Raw genomic sequence first — 14,153 nt, forward strand, 5'->3', positions numbered from 1 at the left:
CCAATGTCCTAATATTTATGTACCTCACTGTACTTATTATGCTGTCTTGGCATGTGACTAGCATGTTTGTTGTGCATGTTTTAGCATGACTAGGAAGTGACTAGCATGTTGCTGTCACGTTGTGGTGGTTGTAGCGCAAAGACACTTTCGAGAGGTAAAATAAACATAAACGGATTTAATCTTCTCAATGGGCAAAATACGCCCTTGTATGAGGCAGGCGGAGGCGAGGCAAGTGGGCAAGGATCAGCAGCGTGGGACGCCGTTGATCAGATAACGTGAACTCCAAAACACACAAAGAAATTGAATAAATTAACGGAGCAGCAGGTGAAAGATGAATTATACGAATTAACATGGAAGAGAAGGCAGGGCACAGAGGCACATGGCTAGGAGCAAAACAAACAAAGAGTTCAGAGGCGTGACATCGCCCCCTCCCGGTGCGTCTTTGCACGAAAGACAAAACTAAAGCAGGAGCTTGGGAGGAGGTTCGGTGGGAGACAGCCCCAGGAGGGAGCAGGCAGACAGAAAGGAGTCCCAGGAGGTGCAGGCAGCGGGAGGGAGCCATGCTGGAGGAAGCGGCCATGCGACTCCATGGGGCCGGCCAGATGGTGGTGGACCAGGTGGTGGGGACCGGCGAGCAAGCCAGAGTGACCTGGAAGGCGCTGGTGGTCACGAAGCCACCAGGGAAGAGAGGCCTGACCAGAGTTGGAGGGACGGAGGACAAGGTGAAGCGGAGAGAATCCCGAGGCAATGGATAGTGTCGACGAAGCGGAGAGGGCGATGGAGCCGGTGGAGCCTGGCCTGATGGACCACTGTGGAGGGAGGGCCCCAGGAGCCTGGGGGCGACAGTTCTACAAGCCGAGGTGGAGTCCGGGACTCGGAGGTGGGCGGTGAGGCAAGGATCCTCACCCCATGATAGCGTGGGGCGGCAAACCCGGTAGTGAGCTCCAGATGGTGTGCTGAGGCTGAGCGCGGGGCTGCTGGGATCCATCGGCGGCGTGTGGCAAGGGTGGAAGGACCGGCACCAGGCGGCACTGGAGAGGGGCGCTCGGACACCCAGCGGGCACTGGAGGGAGCGCCACGTGGGGTGAGCACTGGATGGAGTGCTGGCTCGCGCGCGGGCACTGTACGGAGCGCCGTGTGCAGACACCCGTCACGGAGCGCCGTGGCGGCGGGCACCATGACTCTTGGGGAACAGTCTCTAGGGTGCCCTCTTGAGCCAGGCATTCAGAGTGTGGCGGTTCAGCGGGCTAACAGGACAGCTGAGCGGGAACAGAAACTCTGGATGCAGGAGGTGCCCAGTCTAGGTCCAAATCCACATCGTCAGCTCCTGCAGATCCAGCAGTCCCAGGTGGATGATCCAGCGGCGTCATCCTCAGCCCGATATGCATTGTGGAACTCCACTCCACACTCTCGCACCGCGGCTGCTCTCTCCGCGTATGGCGGGCTCTGTTATTGCGGCTCACGCACCTGGTCTGTCGCGATCGGCGCTCAGCGGTCAGTGCGGCTCCACGGCTCTGTCTCGCTCTCTCGGCTGATAGTTCCGTGTGGTGCGCTGGAACCTCACGACTGCCATCCGGGTGAGCTGGGTTTGAAGCTCAGCGCTGGGAGATGATGGGCTGGCTTTGGATCTGAGTGCGGTTCTCCGGTCCAGGCGCTCTCTCGGGCAAAATCTCTGGGCCAATGCTCGATGGTGGTGTTTAGTCCCGAAGTGGATCAGGCAGGAAGCTGTCGGGTAGTGGTACGTTAAGCAACATAAATATTAAGCTAAAATACAGAGTGTTGGCGTATCTGTGAAACTCAGTCTGTATCTGTGGCACACGGACAATTAGCTCGTTATCCTGATTAAACTTATTTTTCACATACTAGGCCTTATAAATGAAACTCCTTAATTTTTTCAGCACAACATGCACCTCACACAGTGATGGTGCCACAAGCGAGTGGTATCCGAGCTAGGCTAGCAGCTATCCCACTATAAGCCCCTTCTCCATACACCATCGTACTGGCAAATATTCGCTCTTTGGATAATAAACTGGACTATCAGACTGCTCTCAACACAGAGGACTGAGGACTGTTGTGTTTTGTGGTCACAGAAACATGGCTCAACAACAGCATACGGGTTGCCGTTCAGCTCAACTCACTAACATACTATCAGGCGGACAGGTTCTCGTGCTGTTCCTGGAGTATATATCATAAACACTGCTCATTTCTTTTACTGAGTTCATGATTATTAAGTGCCAGCCATTCTACCTTCCAAGGGAATATACAACCATACTTTTTTTATATATACAGCTCAACAACAGCAACAGAGTGAGGCACTAAATGGTCTGTACCAGAACATAAATGGCAAGCAGACAGCCCAACAAGATGCTTTTCTCATCTTGGCTGAGAGTTTCAACCATGCTGAACTACCAAAATACATCCCAACATGGGACTTTCCAACAGGGGAAATAACACCCTGAACTGTTTACACCAGAGAGGGCCTGAATACCCTTCCTTCCCCACCTCGGTGCCTCAGATCGCAAACAGATTAAGAGTGTGGCCAGAAGGGTGAGGCCCTTCAGGGCTGTTTTAACACCACCGACTGTGTTCAAGCAGGTTTCCCACAGACCTCTGGGAGTACACAGAAACTGGCCCATCTCATCACCAAGTAAAATTGGAGTCTGGCAGGATCCAGGTATCACGGACTACAAGCCCCACTGCAGACCTGCAACAGCACCATCTAGCTGCTGAATGAGCTGTTTACTTGCTTTGAGGCAGTAACAACAAGACTCACTACCTCTCGGTGATGATGCTATTAACCCCAAGAAGACCTCCTTCCATGAGTTCCAATGCATAAACTCCAGGTGCAGCATTCTGGACTGTTCTGAGAGACTGTGCAGCTGTACTCACCAATGTCTTTACAGACATTGTCATAACCCCTTTGTGATAAGCACGGCAACATTTCTACTTCCTCCACAAACTGAGAAGAGCCAATTTAAGCCCCCATCATGTGCACCTTCTACAGAGACACCATCAAGGATCTTCCTGACCAGCTACTCACTGTGGAATGGTGCCTGCAAAGCATCCATGACTTTCCAGTATAGTGAAGCAGTTGGAAAATCATCTCTCATCCCTTCAGGACATTTTACAACCCGTATCTCACCCGCCAAATACTTTGCATGCAGGTGATCCTACCCACCTATTGCAACTGTGATCTGCCATCAGTTAAGACCAGTGGAACTGAAGGACAGCTTCATACATCAGGCTGTCAGGAAGCTGATCCCTCCTATCCATGCCCCCTTTTCCCTTCCTCTCTCATACTTTGTGCACACTATTCAACCTCTGTCCAGACAGTTAAACATTAATTTAAGTTTAACATTGGGCTACGTAGACTGTTTTTAATTCCCCTTTGTTGCACTGTTTTCAGTAGTTTGCCTTGCACTCTTCTTTCTATAAATTTTTATTTATCTATACTGTACATATCTGTATATAATTGTATACCATTATAATCACGTTTGATGGTTTGTGAGAAGAAGCACTCGAGAAATAAACTTAAACAGGTTTAATCTTCTTAACGCAAGGAAAATAAATATATACAAAATAGCTGAGCAGGCGACAGGCAGAGGTAAGAAACATAAACCACAGAAGTAACCTCGGCGATCAGACAATGTGAATTCAAAACACAGGACTTAAATACACAAGGTAAATCATTAGGCCTAACAAGACACGGCTGCACTGAGACAATAGCTAATTAACTAGAGAGGGAAGGTAGGGCACAGAGGCACATAGTACGAGACAAAAACAATAACACAGTCAGAGGCGTGACATATAGTTGTTCTTTATTATACCTGTTGGCGGGCGTCGAGGATCCATCAGCGTTGCCTGGGAACAAACCTACAACACCTGCACCAGCCATCAGCGGCGGATTCACGCACCTGGAGCTCGTCAGCAGCCAGACCAGATAAGCCCGGCCAGCGTGGCTTCAGTGAGCCATGAGACTCAAGCTGGATGCTAACCCGTTGTCTCTCTCTGTCTCCCAAAGCCACACCCGTGGCGGGCCTACCTGAGCTAATTCCCCATTACCTCGCTGAACCTAGAGCTCACCAAGGCACTGACAGAGAACGACTCACACGCTGCACTCACGGACTCACGCTGTCACCGAACTCACGGACTCACGGCTCCACGTACTGCTGTTGTTCAATAAATACACCCTCCAGGATCCCCAAATCCCCCTGTCTCTCTTGTGCTTCCTCTGCCTCGTACAAACTGGTGGAAATGCGGGCAGTTTAAAGCACAAGAGACAGAAAAACGAAAGAAGAAAAAAAAAAAAAAAAAAAAAAAAAAAAAGGTGTGCGCCGCCATTATTAAGGTCCCCACAACGTCATCAACTTTTTCTTTGTGTTTCTCCCCAGGCAGCGTTCGCTCCCGGTGAAGATAGAGTTCCTCCGCGCCTCGCCCGAGTTTGGTCGCCAGCAACAAGTCGTCGGCGTCTGGCCTACGACAGGACGAGACCGAGCAGGGCTCGCCCGCCCTCCCAGCGCCCTTCTCGGCCGTGCCTCGCCGTGCCCGATCCCGGGTGCAAGCAGCGCTGCTACCGAGATGTCTGCCAATGACCCGAAGTCTACCTCGAGATGTTTAAAGTGTCGCGATCACCGGGGAGTGGGATGGCCGGAGTTGAGCCGCGAGCGTTGGCCGCTGCTGTAGGAGGCTTGGCGTGCCCTGCACTTCAGCATGCCGGCCCAGCCAGAGGCGAAGGTGTATATGGCGACCTGAAGAAATCTTGGGCAGGAGTAAGTCTGTCGCGGTCTCGCAGCCAGTGCTTTCAAGTGGAGTCTTTCAGTCTCGCCGGCGGCGAGAACCCGACGCCGCTGAACTTACGGCTAGCTCAGCACAACCTCGGCGGAACACCAACACCTCCATAGTAAAGTAATGATAGACCGGCTCCTGCGGGCTCTCCCGGAGTTATAAGCCAGGCGGTCGCGTGAAAAACTTAAGACCGTCCTGGAGTTAGTGATGCGGTCGGAGCTGGCGGGAGCGGCACAGCGTCGGGAGGCCGGGAGTGGCGCTATCTTTTCCCGGTGCCCCAGGGCGGGCGCCGGGAGGGCGCAGGCGACGATGGAAGGCGGCCCGACGCGATAGGCGAGGCGATGCCCGGCCGAAGGGCCTCCAGCCCCCTAGGCGTGGCTACGGCGGGCTGCGGCCTCACCGAGAGCCAGCGCTGCACCGGAAATCCCCATGGCCCGAATGAGCGGAAGCTCAGTGCCCTCCTCGACTCCGGCGATACCCGTCAGCCTGGTTCAGTCGCCTCCTACCCCACGCACGGAACCAGCGGAAAGCGGCTGCTAGTCGTTCACGGGACTGGAAAAGTGTCCACCCGCGCTATCGCCGCGACGCAGTTGGGCTTTGTACAGGTGGGCCTCGTGCAGGACCTGCCGGTACCACGATCATCCTCGAGGACTGGCCGGACCGGGCGCTGCACACGCGACCCAGCCTGCCAGCGAAGCCCTGCGCGGAAGAGGCGAGGGGAAAACCGCGCCTGCGTTTCTCCTGGCGTAGGACAGCGAGAGATGGTGATCCCTCACTTCCACCAACAATGTCTTCTTGATGTGTTTCGCAGGTAGTCGGAGGGCTGCGTTCGGCGGTGGCGTAAGAACAACGCTCAGAACTGCTGGAACAAGTTCATTTCGCCCAGATGGAGAGGAGGCTGGCCCGGCCCCTGTCTCTCCGCATTCTCATTGCTGGGGCCCTACTATTGTATGCCCAGAGGAGGCGGCTCATACGGTGCCCCGAGGAAAAGTGGACACCATCCCGGGCTTCGCCAGCCTCGCTGGCAGGACACCTGGGGCTGCCAACACCAGCAAGAGGATCCCGGGACCGTTCCACTGGCCAGGGCTCGGCGACGTAAAACTGTTCTGCAGGCCTGCCCAGGTGCCAGAAGACCTGCTGCCACGGCCCTCCCCTAGTCCACACAATCTCGCTGCCGATAATCGGGGTGCCTTGAGCGCGCTCGGGATGGATCTGAGTGGGCCCGCTGGAAAACTCTGCCCCGGCCCACGACACATCCTGGTGATCGTGGACCTCCTTCCAGTATCCGAAGCCATCCCACTCCATGAAGCCGCCAGAGCGGTCGCCAGGAGCTCTTTCTGCCTGTCCACCAGAGTGGGGGCTGGGGAGATGACAGGCCAAAGGCACCCCTGCAATGACTACGGCGTATTTGGGTCTCGGTTCGTACGGATAGCCCATGCCCGTGTAAACAGGGCCCTACCGAGCGTCTGGGAAGGGCCGGTATATCTCCACCCTCGACCTCACCAACAGGGGATACTGGCAAGTTCCGCTGTCCAGAGGCTTCAAGCAGCAATCTTCTCCACCCCAGCGGACACTGTAATGCCGCTCCCTTCCCTTCAGCTACACAGGAGCTCCAGCCACATTCAGTACCTAATGGGACATCCTACTCCGACCTCACCAGCAGTGTTTGCCAGCTTGCCTCGGCGGCGTGCGTGATTCACTCGAGACCTGGGACCACCTTGGGTGCCTGCGGAGGGTGCCACTGGGATCTTCGGCGGGCTGGACTCACGCTCAGCCCCAAAGAAGTATGCCTAGCTCTTGAAGGGAGCAAAGTACACTAGGTTACCAGTGGGAGGGACTGATCAGCCCCAGGAGAGTAAGGTCACCGCTGTCCAGGGCCCCAAGACCCACCAACAAGCCAGGTGCCAGCCTTCTTGGGGTTGGCTGGGTATTACGTTCGCATCCCGACTTCTCCTCCATGGCCGCCTCTGACAGACCTGACCAGGAAGGGCAGCCTGAGCAGGTTCTGTGGAGCCCAGCCTTGGAGGAGGCGTTCCGGAAAAATCAGGGCCACACTCACCTTCCGGACACCTGTCACAAAGGCCCCCGGACTTCGGCTGCCTTCCTGCAGGCGGATGGCTTCTGATGTGGGTCTGGGGCGTGCTGTCCCAGATCCAGGAGGGTGAGCATCCGGTCCTCCTGATAGTAGGAAGCTGACCCCAGCCGAGAGAAAAGAACTACGCATGGAGTCGAAGGAGGCCCTAGCCGTCAGTGGGCCGTCCTGGAGCTGCAGTATTTCCTCTTGGGCGGTTCACCTACTCACCGACCACGCACCCCTGGATGGCCAGGATGGCCAGGGCCAGGAACCTAGCCAGGAGTGACCCGCTGGTTCCGCCATGCTCCAGTACTTCCGCCCGGCGTGCAACACCGGCTGGGGCAGCCAACGCCGGCTGGCCTGTCTCGGATGATCGGCTTTGCAGATCATAAAGGGTTACTCCCCACCCCACCCCCAATATCCCCGTGCACCGATAGCTGTCCACCAGGTTGGACAGTAGCAGGGAAGTGGCAGCCTTGGCGTCGAGGATCCATCGCGGCGTTGCCACAGGGAACAGACCTGCCACAACACCGCGCAGCCACTCGCGGCCAGTTCACCTGGGCTGCGTCAGCGCCCGAACCAGATAAGCCAGCCAGGCGGCCCGGCTTCAGTGAGCCACAAGACTCGAGCTGGATGCTAACCCCGTTGTCTCCTCTTTTGTCTCCCAGAAGCCACACCGTGGCAGGCCTACCTGAGCTAATTCCCCATTACCTCACGTGGACTCCCTCACGATTTTGAGCACTGGAAACACGGAAGGCGACCATTTCACCGCTGCACTCACCCGGACTCACCGCTGCGCTCACCCGAACTCCCAGACTCTGTCTACTGTTGTTGGCCAATACACCCTCCGGGATCCCAAATCCTGTCTATCTTGTGCTTCCTCTACATAAATCGTGTATATACATACACACACACTACCACATACATACATATATATGTAAATTGAAGTATTTTTATTTACCTGTAATTTTATATTTGTACATTCACCTAGCCTCACAGAGATGATACAATTTCAATATCTGTATGTATGCTACTCTGATGAAGTGTAATAAACAGACTTGAATTGACTTCTTAGAAACATTGGAGAAAATCTTGGATCTTTTCACATTTGTCTTATTTAAAGGTTTGAAGAAAAGTTTTCAACAGCATTACACAGTGTGTTCAGTTTTCTCACTTAACTAAAGACTCCTGATTGGTTGTCTCAAGCTAACATACTCCCCTCGTAAAAAGTACTGATTATCTAGTCCTGTAATGCTTGCCTATCTCCTAATAACACTTCCTGTGTCTGTTTTTGGCTGGGACTAGGTGATGATCTGCAGCGACCTTCCCATCCAGTTTCCTCAGGTCGATTTAGTTAATCATGTGTAATTCTCAAGTAGAAGAAGTTCAGAGTGATCATCAGATCCCTAAAAACTACACCGGGCCTCACCAGCTCTACCTTTTTAGGACCCTTCACATATACCAAGCCAAATGTTCAGACCATTCATACACCATTTTGTCTTTCTCATTCCCCAATCAAGCCTCCCACAAGCTGACAGGAGAAATATTTGAGTCTTTAGACTATGCCTAAGACAAACTAATGATTACTAGATGTATGACTACAGAAATGTGGCTGTATTTCATGTTTGTTTACATGCCATACTTCAGATAATTACCTTGTGTTACCACTCCATTTGCCTGTAGGCGAGGATATATACCATGTGCGTACCAGAGAGTACATGACTGCAAAAATAAGTGCTACATTTCTTTCTTGACTGGATGGGTACCCAGCAATTTTGTGTGTATTTAAGTATACTGTATATGTGTCTTTACATTCTTCTTTGATTCATGCAGGTTCTGGTGAAGTATTATAATAACAGTACATAACTAGAAGTGTGTGTCACTTACTGAGTCAGGATAAAGCCAATGCACGCAGTTCTGCTTTTCCAGAGACTGAAAATGTGACCATATCAGAGAATTCTGTGTTTGAATTCCAAAGTAGATTACATTAACTACTACCTAAAGTAAGTAAGACATATCAATTGACAAATCATGTTTTTGTCTCATAACACTACTAATAACAATTAATATGTGAGTTAAAATACTTTTAACAGGCAGAGGGCTATCAATCTCATTTGTTTATACCTGTGATCGATGCCTTACACTCCCTTTGAAAACGTCACAATTAGTTCTGGTCTCAAAGATGCTCCTTGTTTAAAGGCATAAGGTCAATATTTTCTTCTTTTCCCCAGTTTTCTTGTATTGGAACTACTTTTACAATCTGTGAGCTGCTGAAGCGAGTTAGTGAGAAAGGCGATGTCTACACATGTGGCTTTGTGCTGCATCCACATCTAATCAAATCAGACTGAAACCTAGGAAGGCACAATAAACTGTCCATGGATGATTAAATGATAGTCTATAGCAAATAAAAAGGTTTTGTACTTTTATACTTAATTTATTATGAGACTATTCCATCATTTGCAAAATATGTTTATGTATATACAGTATATTCTAGTTGTTACTATATAATATGTAGTTTTCTGAGACTAACTATACATCTAAAAAGAAAAGTTGGTACACTCTAGAGTGCCAAGTCCCGGTTCTTGAAGTCTACAGTTTCCATTAGAGAAAACGATTCCATACAAAACAAATGCAACTGATGCAGCAGTATTCAGGAGATGCTTGGCAAGTGTGGGCAAACATGGATGGAACCTTTAAACTCTGTGAGATGACTCCAGAATAAGATCTGGCAGCACTGCAGGTATACAAAATACTCAAAAATTAAATATGCATGGTCAAAATTCCACCCACTTTGTTAAAATTTTGACAAGCTCTAAAAACAAAAAATATATTTTACATTCTAATGGCTGTAGGTAGCCACAGGAAATTTTAATTACTCCAGTTTTACACATACAATATACATCCTGCATTTCCCTGTTTTTGGTTTGAGTTAGTTGTTTCATCCAGCTGGACCTCATCTTGTTTGTTCACAGCATTGGACTTTGTGGAAGGCGGTGTTGTGGAAAATCACTCACTGATATCAGCTCGGGCAGCTGGCATCACAAGGTCTTCCAGTCCCAGCTGCTATTCATTTCAAACCCACCATTTTCCAACCTATCAAAGCACATAGGAGGACCCTGCAACCACCTATGTGTATGGCTACCACCAATTCGGACACAGAGTTGGCAATGCTCCTGAGCCTCTACGCCCTCCCAGTCCTAGGCCTTGCAGCAAGAATTCGTTCCTCATTAAGCCCTACCTGCCTGTCTTTTCTATTTCAAGTACATATAGAAGCTGATGAGCTTGTGATTGCCTTTTTTCGTCCAGGAAGCGCCTGGTGGTGGCTGGGGTATGTTGAAATTTTTCAGATTGGAGTGAGTTGCCATCTGTGCATGCAGAAATGCTGCCACTTGGAAGAATAGTCCTGCCTCCATCCCACGTGGGGCCTGTGGGCTGTCAGCAGTACGCTCGTGGCTGAGGCATGCAGTCCTGTGGAAATCAAGCACACCTGTCCCGTGCCTTCCACGCTTGGGTTGGCCACACACTCAACCTGCCCATTGCCAGAGCCTCCTATACTCTGTCTTAGAACCAGTCAAGGCCAATTAGAACCTCAGGAGTTTCAGTGTTGGTGGAACAAAAGTACATACTTCTATGTCTCGATTCTTCCTCAGTGCAGATAGTTTCTTTGGTTTCTGCGTTGGAGGTTGGGCCTTGTGTTGGAGTCGAGCGTGATTTGAGTTGATTCAGACAAACCCAGGTAGACCTGTTTAAAGCCTCCACTGCCATCTGCTTTATTTACTCTGAAACCCCTCAGTATAGATGCACTGGCACACAGCTGGCCTCGGGGAAAGCACGATATGCCTCCCCAGTGAGCCTTTCACTTTGTAGACATTTTGCAAGATCAGGAAGGACAAATAGGTCCAATTGGTTGCTACATTGGCCCACCCAGACATGTTTTGGAACGCATCATAAAGAGACCACTCCTTCTCTAAAATTTTTAGCACCTCTGGCACTCCGTCCCAATCTGGGAATATACATTTTACAAAAAGTTGTCTTTGGAATGCTTTCACTTACAGTCAGTCAGTCCCACACCCATACAAATATTTAACAAGCGCCTCCACTTTGTAACATAATTAAAGGAGACAACTAAATATACAAAATATAGGCTATTTTAGAGGCAGGGTTGCTTTTGAGGTCTGGTAAAACTATGACATTGACTAGAAAAAATACATAGGCTATAGGCTAGGGCTCATATGCATGTATAATACATGTAAATTCATGAGTAAAAATAAGAGACAGAACTCACATACATTAAATAGCATTGATTCTGCTATATCCTATTAACTTCAAACATTTGAAATCACAATCATTTAATATTTAATTTTAATATTTAAGGTTGCTTTCGAGGCAGTTGCTACAGTCCAGATTGCAGCGCTCATATAGCAGCTCCACTTTATGCTTCACACAGTGCGGCCAGCAGGCATGAGGGTGGATGCACCCTCTAACGGAAAATACAATATCTGACTATGTCTAAATTTTATCTTAATTCTTTAACTGTACACATGAGGAGAGTCATTTTGGGTTTAAATGAGTTAAATTAAGTTAGGGTGAGAACATGATCGATCAATCTCCAGTGTTGTATCTGCAACTCTTAATGAGGTACTGACTATTATTAAGTATTGTTTGAATTAATCTTATTCCCAAAAAAATTCCTGCTCAAAGCCAGCAGCCACATGCAGTGCTTTTTCACTGATGATTTACAGCTGATGTGATCCAATCACAACTGTGAGTGGCATCGATAACCCAGCTAGACCGGTGATCCCACTGCACGATGGCCTAGTGCTGCAACCAGCAGCCATATCACAGGAGCAAGGATGAATAGTGCCAATGATAAAGCTGGGGTCTGTAGATTGCTTGTTATAATGTATGTCGGGCCTGGACTTTGCAAAGGTGATCTTGGAGACTGCATACAAGGTAGAAACATACATGGAATGAGGACTTCTGTAAGACCATGAGCTCTGCTTCGCTGGTGCAAGCAGAATTCCTTTTGGGCACATCAACAATCCCTATTCACGGCTGGGAAAGGCAGTCTATTGTGGAATTGTTTGAAAAACTCTGCATGAATGCCGCCTGCCAGGTCTTTGTTCATGAATGAACAGAGCTGAGATTCATGGGGGTGAAGAAACCTTCTTTTGTCGGAATGAGAACAGGACAGCTGGAGAGAGATCTGCATAGACACCCTGCATTGGGGGCTAGACTGAAGTAACCTGTGAGCTAGACAAGTAAGTATTTTCAGACCAAATGCGGCAGGGCAGTGTGGCATGTCGCAATGATTTCTGAGTAAAAATTTTTTGATCAGTGACAAAATATTTCATATTAGTTGAGGGGTTCCTATTGAGTTTCTCACTGATTCTGGGGCAGCCAGATTAAACTGTCTCAGAACCATGGGACCTCACAATAGCACGTTTTAACTGAGCAAACAAACATAGTATTTGGTATCAGGCCATGAAATTCAAGAAATATTCACAATGCCGCTAAATTGAAACAGAAGAGAGCAGTGCTGACACATACATTCCTCTATTCACCCCACAATGTCCTGTCTAATCAAGGAAAGGGATTTATGTTCAAACTAAATTTGGTTTGAAAACATCCCAGGGTGTAAGAGTTGTGGAGGAGCACTTTGTCTCATCTGTGCCCCAGTATGGATTTATGTATGGCAAAAATTATGTCTGAGTAAAAATGGTGGTGAAATGGCCAAAAACAGTGCAGCCTTTCCAACACAGAAATAATGCTGCCCTGACAATTTGCATACGCACATCACATGTTGTAGTGGAAAAAGTCTGTATCAAAAGACTGGTTTGAAAAAAAAACAGAAAAAGAGACATTAAAATGTGAAAAATGCTATTGGTCACAAAAGATGTGCTTCTAGGGCCAAAGTGTTCCCCACTTATCTCTTTCAGTGAAAAGGTAAACATGAGTGAGTGGGTTTTACTGCAGAGGTGTGTATACTGACTGGCTTGAAGTCAAATCTGATGGGGTTAATAAAAGGGTGTAAGCCCGATTATTAATAACCAAATCTGATTACAGGACACACCAAAATCAATACCATTTGAAAAGAAGCTGAGATAAAACCAGTCTGAGTCTGTTGAAAGAAATATTGTGCCATTCAATGAGTCGTTTACAGGTTCCATTTACATTGAAAAGATCAGATGAGGCCAGCCAAGAGTTTTGTACAGGATTTGCAGGCAGTAAATGCAGCTGTCAGACAAGGCTGGTTCAGGATCACACATTGCGGCTGTGTATGCATTCTTTGAGTGCCTGTGGAAACAGCCAATTCAGTTTGCATTGAAATTAATGGGAAAAGATACTGGCATACAAAGAAGATTTTAACCCTTAACTCTGACTTGTTATCAAAATACAGTTTTGCTAATAGCAAGTTACCTTTTTGGGGCATGTCATAAGCAAAAGAAAGCAAATGCTGTCATTTTTGGGAATATATTTCATACTGTCTCATTTATTCTAGCTATGCAGTGCTCAATGATACAGGAAACTAACAACAGGAAAGGATTGAAATCAACAGACAAAATTTGAATGGACAGAAGAGGTAAAGCAGCATTTATAAATGAAAGTTCAACATAAGCTCCAACATTTTAGCTGTCCACCATTAGAAAAATATATTTTTGAACCAGATGTCGATGAGAAAAATGGGTTACAAACAACCATGTTCTTGCATGCTCACTGGTGACAGGTGGGTTACTTTTCAGTAAACTTGATCCAGTTGCAGGACTGCCTCAATGCCCGGTGCAGTGGCAGCCTCTGAAAGGCTGTCGGTTCTCAACCTGACCTGAATGGTACCACACACAGTCACCATGATTCTGCAAGAACAAAAACATTGCATTTATAAATGGCTAAGTGGCTGCGATATCCATACTATCCTGCTTGATATACCGTCTTATGGTTAAGCGTTGCACAACCTTGAATCTGACAATCTTCTTCACAAACCAAGTCAGTATATGAACCAGTAGTATAAACACATACATTTTAAGTCATTTATGCCTCAATCACATAAACAAAAACACAAACAAACATAAAACACTCAGCAAACAAAACCAAAACACTCCAACATAAACATGCACATAAACAATCCTACAGTTAAACATTTTTTTGCGTCCATCCTTTGGAAACCTTTAAATGGAATTAATGGGGTATCTCTACAGAGAGGGTAGAAAGCATTATGAAGTTAAAACAATGAGTAACTTTTACATTTGTTGTTTAATATAAATTTTATATTTATATTAGTCTCTTTCAAACCAAC

Source organism: Puntigrus tetrazona, chromosome 11 (assembly GCF_018831695.1).
Source record: "Puntigrus tetrazona isolate hp1 chromosome 11, ASM1883169v1, whole genome shotgun sequence".
NCBI classification, from domain to species: Eukaryota; Metazoa; Chordata; class Actinopteri; order Cypriniformes; family Cyprinidae; genus Puntigrus; species Puntigrus tetrazona.